The following is a 6,287-nucleotide window of genomic DNA, read 5'->3' on the forward strand; positions in this document are numbered from 1 at the left end:
TGAAAAAGAAAAAAAAAAAAAAAAACCCCGCCCGCCGCAACTCCAAAAACACCACCGCAACCCCACAATAACACCACGATTCTGCGCCAATAACACCATAATACGACCCCCAAACTATCGCAATAACACAACCTCAGCAACTCCTGTAATAACACCGCTGTAACCCGACAATAACACCACGGTTCTATGCCAATAACATCATAATACTACCGCAATAACACAACCGCCACAACTTCTCCAATAACACCACCGCAACTCGCAATAACACCACAGCTCAGTGCCAATAACACCACAATACTATCCCGACTAGGGTTGTCAACTTGACTCGTCATTCGCGAACAGCTTGTGTTCGGCTCGTTAAACTTTTAAGCCAAATTTTTAAGCTCGAAATATAAACAATTAGCAGATTGTATTAGATGTAGAAGAGACCAATTATTATGATAAGTTAACAGTACAAGTATTTACCTTGAAATTAGATAATTTTCTTACTCTTAACTTCTACAACCTTTTTCAAATAAACACCGTTCTCAACTTTCACATCTTTTGCACAACCAACAAACTCGATCTTATCTATAATGCAAATTAAAATGAACAATATTAACTCATAAAATTTTAATATTAAAATAAAACACTTTTAATTCTAAAAATTTATTTAATTAAAACATAAAACCATAAACCTATACGTTGATTACGCTCTTTCAAATTGAAAATTCTTCCTCCCTCTTTACTTTGGTTCGGTTTGATACAACCCTTCTCACACTACCACAATTCTTGTCGAATTCCAATGATAACATTATTAATCCAATTATTATAACATAAATATTTTTCCACTTTAATTATAAAAGCTATATCTTCGTTCGATCCTAAGCCATGTATCCTCTTCTGCTCGGAACTCATAGAGATCCCGTAAGTTTTCTGCATGGGCTCTGTCGGTCAACTTTTTTTTTTTTAAATTATTTTGAAATTTAATTTAATATAAAAGATATATAATTTGGGTTTTGAAAGTAGTGTGTTTTTATTTTTGAAAAATGAGACCAAATGAATTTCATTCATTCAATAGTTTGTATAATTGTACTGATATCGCGAATACTACACCCTCTTGAAAGATAAGTGTATACCTCGGCGATAGACTCAATCCTGCAAATTAATAGATTTGTGACATCCATTTTGTCTGCAAATCTTTTATATGTGACTGACAAGTTCTCTTATCTAATTCAAAGATTGAATAGAGTTTATTTTACCTGGTTTTCTTATAGAGGCAAACCTTTATGGTTAATTATATCTCATATGACTGGAGTCACCTGAGAAAACTCTCGATAATTATCAGACGTACTAGTTTTCAAGAATTCAAACTTTAGGTTTTCACTATAGGACGTGGAAAAACAAATAAGAGTAGCTCAAGTAGGAACAGTTATTTTATGAGTCTAAAGAAAGTAGAAGGTAGGAGACGTCACAGATCCTGAGGAGAAACCTCAGTGACTTCCCAAACTATCCTACCGTGTGACTGAGTTTTGGAGACGATGCTATTTAAGTGTTTAATCCTGTCAATTTTATTTTTTGGAACTTACATTTGCATAATATTCGATTATGCAAATATTTCGTAGAGATAAAAAAGTTTACTTCGTGCCACACAACAACCTCAGAATCTATGGGGAGTTATGACTTAACAATGTTGCACAGGAGCCTAAAGAGCATGTGAGGATTTACTTCACGCTGGGCGAGCTTCCTCGAAGTCCTATGAGTTGTTTTTTAGACTAAGGAGAGAGAGATTGCTGAAGAAGATCCTCTTGCTGCTCGGTCTGAATTCCTCGCCATGCTGCCCACAAATTTAACTCTGAACCTTCTACTGTAGCGATGACTCCAGGGTTTAAGTGTTTGAGATTGGTGGTTTGTGTTTCACAGTTTTTGTGTCAAAATTTGTTTTTATTTTGTTTTTGTTTTTGTTTCGATTTCAGTTCTGATTTTGCATGCAGAATAAACAAATTGTAGGTAAATAAAAAGTACTTGAAAAGTAAAATATTGTAAATAAAGTGTAAAAGCTTACCTGGGCATTTGCTACTGTTGCGTGATTAGTATTGCAAAGATAGTATGATTTGAAGCAGATTTAAATAAACTTGGAAGAAAAATAAGCAAATCGAGAAAACCCAACACAAAAATTAGAAAAATGAATCGTAGCAAAAAACGAACTGGCAAAGCAAAATCTGCAGTCACATATGGAAGACCAAGAATAGGTATAAGCCATCAGTAAAAGTGGGGGCTCAGAGCTGTACTGTGCTTTCCAATCTTTGGTAAGAGTTACCAACTGGACAATCTATAGAATGCAGTTCTTAACCTCAATCCAAGTGATTAGCTGTGGACCTTTATAAATTTTTATAGAAAAATTATTTGATTTTCATACAAAAACTGTTGTTTAAGTCTTTTTTTTGTAGAGTTCTTTTAAACATGCAAAAGAGATTTTATTTTATTTTTGTAAATATTTTGTAAAGTCGTGTAGTCCACAGTCTAGTCACTCTAATCGTGTTAGAACTACTGACAACCTAAGTGCGTCGGGGGCAACAATCCTACTAAGAGTTGGCGAATAGTATCATCTGTCATTTCCTCTCTTATTGAAGATCCTTGATGTATGAGATATTATTCTAATAATCTCACTTCGTATCCCTCATTTAAGCTCACATAAGCAATGTCATCATTGCCCTCGCCACCTAGATCATAGACATATTCTAGACTGGTGATTCGTATGTGTCATTAACAAATGTCCCCAATTGTCAAGAGGATTTGAGTGTAATATTCAAGATCAAATCCCGGTGCACTGAGTTTCAATATCGATTAAGTCATGGCGGGAATTCAACTATTGATTTAATTAAGGAAGCATGAACTACATCTCGGTGCATCATCTTGTCTAGTGTCTTAATCAATTTGTGAATGAGGGTCAAGTGTAGTTTCATTATTCGTTCGAAAATTAAGTAGATGAACACTCACCTAGGGTGTGCTCCTAAAATTTAGAAGCCTACACTGAAAAATTGGGTAGATGAACTCTCATCTAAGGTGTGCTTCTGAAATCTAGAAAGCCTATACTTTAAATTAGGTAGACGAACTCTCACCTAGGGTGTCCTCCTGAAATCTAGGAAGCCTACACTGAAAATTAGGTAGATGCACTCTCACCTAGGGTGTACTCCTAAAATCTAGGAAGTCTACACTGAGAATTAGGTAGATGAGAGTCCGAGGGTGTACTCCTTAAATCTAGCAAGTCTACACTGAGAATTAGGTAGATGAGACTCGGGTGTGCTTCTAAAATCTAAGAAGCCTATACTGAAAATTAGGTAGATTAACTCTCGCCTAGGGTGTACTCCTAAAATTTAGGAAGCCTACACTTTAACTTGTGCTTAAAGTAATTTAAGGTGTTTTATTCTCAGTTAAGTGTTTTGCAACTAATTCTTAAATATTTTTAAGTGTCTTTCAAATAATTAAATCAGAAATTCTCATTTTAGTTGACCATTGTGAAAGAATCAAAACAAAAGAAAAAAAAACAGGTCGATCCACCCCCAAAACTAGCAACTAGAAAGGGGAGAAACAGAAAGTGAATCGGTCCTGAAAGTGCTTCAATTCTTTCAACAACTGTAATTAAATAGACTCTCGAGAAGAGTGCTCAAGATTGTTCCAAAACAATGTTTTGATCGACCCTAAAGGTGTTTAAAGCCTTCTCCAAAACAAGTATTATTGCAAGGCCAAATCAGCAAGAGTGTGTAGCAAAAACAGCTCTCTCGTGTTTCCCAAACTCAGCAAGTTCATAAGGCAAAAATGGTTCCCAAATGTCTTCGAGCAACACTATAAAAGCCTAAAAAAGAAACCACAATGATTAAAAGCCTCATAAGGATCTCAAAATCAGCATTGAGACTTTCCTCAAGACGATGAGTTTAAGGAACCACAAAACGAAAACTTTCCTACTCCTTGACTGCCACCAAACAAGCCCAAGTAGAGCAACTCGGCAGCCACCAAACAGGTCCAAACAGTGCCGCCCGACAACTACCATTTGGCCGAATCACAAAAAAAAAAAAAAAAAAAAAAAAAAAAAAAAAACTCCAGCAAATCCAGAACATAAGCTACCCCAAAGCTCAACATGGCACTCAAACTTTAGGTGCTAGATAAGTAAGTTCATGAGCGTTATGTGCTATGTAGGATTTGAATCCCACATACTTGTGTAAGCAGTTAAGTGGCATACATGTGAGATCTCCTGAATTTTCACACCCATACATCAATTTTTGCATTTATGCCATGCAAATCTTTCATATCACAACAAAAATGCTACCAATTTTAGTTTAAAATGTGAAATACACTTTTTCATAGTAAAATATACACATTCATGCATAGATAGGGTGGCGTGAATGTAAAAATTAAAGTTCAGGTGAAAGAAATGTAAAAGCACAGGAATTGAGTCATACGACTATAAATATAAAATCTTAGGTGTTGGTTGTGTAAATATAGAAGAATTAATTGAAGAAGAGACATTGCATGGAATGCTCGTAAACTATGTTGATCCTGCTAAAAAGTAAAACTAACAACTTCAAATTCAACCAATTTAGCTTCTTCTGTGTCTTGCCTTAACTCAGGATTAAAGTAAATACCCTAATTAAAAGATAGAGTTATAGGAATTAAGATTCTGAAACTTGAGAGGATTACTTTTCTTGATGGCTTCGGGTCGGAGCAGCCAAAGAGATTTCAATTGTCTTTGTAAGCCGCAATCCAGTTGTTATCTCTTTTCCGACAGTTGGAGGTTCGACGAGGGGAGTTTGGAGCAGATTTTCTTTTTGTTTAGGTTAAGTGACAACATAGAATGAGTGTTTTCTTGCAAGTCGAGAGAAACCACGGGAGGAGCAGCCGTGCGGGATTTATTGGAGAGTAGGTCGGGCGAGCAGGAGGCGAGTAGGTGAGGTGAGGATTTCGGTCTTCAGTCGAGAGAGAGAGGCGAGGGTTTCGAGCGAGCGGGGACGGTGAACCGAACGACTGTTCGGTCGCGCGAGGAAAAGTGGAGGTGTGATTGAGCAGAGAGCAGCGGTAGGAAGAAGGTGCTTCGGTCGGGAGAGTGAGGCTGGTATCGAATGAGGCTTCTTTTGCTTCCAGAAGAGGGAGGCAAGCAGGTGGGGTTCAATGCAGAGGAGGAAGGAATCGAGTGGGATCTTGTGAGAGCGGGGCTGCGAGCGAGGGGATGATTGAATCAAGCCTTCTATCGCAGAGGATATGAGGCCAATTAGTATAGTCGAGGGAGCCGTTACGTGAAAGCTTTGGCGGGGGATTAAATGGGTGGTTTCCTTTGATGTAGTCGGCTCAAATGGAAAAAAATATCACCAAATTATTTTCAATTAAGACTAGTTTCTTTTGAATTTTGAATTTTGAAATTTGAAATTATGTGAGCTGGTGTTCAGCCCAAATTTAATCCGAGTTGAACCTGAGTTGAGCCAGAGCTTGCGCGCTGTCAATTAAAAAAATGTGCATCTATTTTCGTGTTGATTGCTCGCGCGTGAAACCCTAGTGATATGAGTGTCATTCCTAGCTAAAGTCGACGTTCCGAACGCATCAATGTGATCTGTTTCTTCATCCGGGGTCGTCCGGACGAGTTTGCTGACTGCCAGGTCAATCCAAGTCAACATCGTGCGTGGTGCAGTGAGTGCGTAAATTACAGCGTTCGCGAGAGGTTGAGTCACAAATGGTTCGCCTAAGACCGTCTGATTCTATGTAACTCATTTTCTGGCCCTTTACATGTTAGTCCTTAGCCCTTGCAACTAGGAGTGAGTGCTTGGGATTACTCATGCGATGTCTTCACAAAAAATGAGTCAAGAAGTGGTTCAAAGTTCCATGAGAGGTGGACTTCATTACTATTCTGCTAGGATGATCAATAAAGAACTCCTAAAGCTAGATTCTGGGTTCTAAAAGTAATAGACTAAGACCTCACTGAAAATGACGTCAACAACTCTCTTCCTCCTACACCAAAACGACGAGTTGCTCGATGCTTCCATCTTCTGTCTTCATCGCACGACTTACCTTGAAGCTTTGATACAAAATGATCTCGTACCTATGCATAAGCTGCTCTCTTTTTCGACTAGGGTGGGTATTCTCTGACTTGGAAATCGTAGATGCTGCTTCGTCACCTTTGTTTGGACTATGATGTCTCCTCCATCGGCTTCATTCGTCATAGGCAAGTCTTTATCCTTTTTTTGTTTCTTCTTCTTTTGTCGTTGATTTTTCTCTTCTTCTCCTTCTATCGCTCTCGATAGCTCTGAGTCTCCTTCTCT

The sequence above is a fragment of the Phalaenopsis equestris genome, unplaced genomic scaffold (assembly GCF_001263595.1).
Source record: "Phalaenopsis equestris unplaced genomic scaffold, ASM126359v1 Scaffold000278, whole genome shotgun sequence".
Taxonomy (NCBI): domain Eukaryota; kingdom Viridiplantae; phylum Streptophyta; class Magnoliopsida; order Asparagales; family Orchidaceae; genus Phalaenopsis; species Phalaenopsis equestris.